This window comes from Poecilia latipinna, unplaced genomic scaffold (genome assembly GCF_001443285.1).
Source record: "Poecilia latipinna isolate Pla-1442-1.1 unplaced genomic scaffold, P_latipinna-1.0 Scaffold9087, whole genome shotgun sequence".
Taxonomy (NCBI): domain Eukaryota; kingdom Metazoa; phylum Chordata; class Actinopteri; order Cyprinodontiformes; family Poeciliidae; genus Poecilia; species Poecilia latipinna.
The window spans coordinates 1-1031 of record NW_015121703.1 but is presented as its reverse complement, the minus strand read 5'-3'; the positions used below and the strand labels follow the sequence as shown (position 1 = coordinate 1031).

At 38.2% G+C, this 1031-nt stretch overlaps 1 long non-coding RNA gene across 1 annotated transcript; it reads left to right on the top strand.

The window, feature by feature from the left end:
• Nucleotides 1-68: 68 nt before the first annotated feature.
• On the top strand, nucleotides 69-1031 carry LOC106944404 (uncharacterized). Its single transcript, XR_001424271.1, has 2 exons — nucleotides 69-370; nucleotides 601-1031. It is a non-coding gene; the product is annotated as an uncharacterized LOC106944404 (long non-coding RNA).

Genomic DNA, 1031 nt, shown 5'->3' with positions numbered 1-1031 from the left:
AAATAGGAATAAATAGCTGCTCAGTTAAAATCTGAATAAATAGGAATAAATACTTGCCCATGTTAAAATCTGAATAAATAGGAATAAATACTTGCCCATGTTAAAATCTGACATAAATAAGAATAAATAGCGGATTAAAAGTCTGAACAGAGAATAACGTCGCTGCCCCTTTAAGGAACCAGCGTCACAGACGCGACGCCTGGGTGACGCTGCGGTGCACAAACCAGAGGGAGAGAGCAGAGGAGGAATCGGAGGAAAAGAGCAGTTGATTGATTAACGGAAAAAAAGTTAATATTATAGTTAAGAAGACATAATTTACCTGGTCGGAAACTGACGGGGATTTTATGAGAACTAAGTTACATCGGTTTTGGTGAGTTTTGTGTTTATTTTTTTACATTTTTCACCGTGTTGTACTTTTCCTTTTGGCGGAAAGCTAACGCTTAAGACGTAGCTGTTTGCAAGAAATGCTCCGTTATAAACTGTGATCAGGTTAATGAATAAACGGTTATCCAGTTAATATGTTGAGTTTATGAAGAAGAATTTATTTGTATAATTTAAGGATTTAAAAAGAGTTTTGTAGATTTGTGGCCTGTTACACAGGTCAGGTTTTTTTGTTCGGTTGGAAGCTCGGTCGGAGCGAAGATTGGTCTGCCGTGTGCGACGTCCACATTCACAGACGGGATTCAAGATGGCGAGCCAGACCTAGACCTTCAATTCATCTTCTCCATCATATCAGGGAGGGACTCTCCTGCGTATGATAATTCGCTGCCGGAGCGGTAGGAACTTCAGGAACTAGTTCAAACCGAACTGGACAGGATTAAGAACTGATTTAAGAACTGGTGAAATTATTATTATTTTTCTGGACTGAATCAAAACTGAAGCTTTTCATTGAACTGAGAACCTGAACTCACATTTGGACTTGAACTTGAGTTTAAAGTGTCATACTTAAATTTTCATATGTTATGTCTCTGAATGTGAATTGAATAATTGTGGTCCACTTTGATTTGTTTGAGGGTATTTCCTTACCTGTG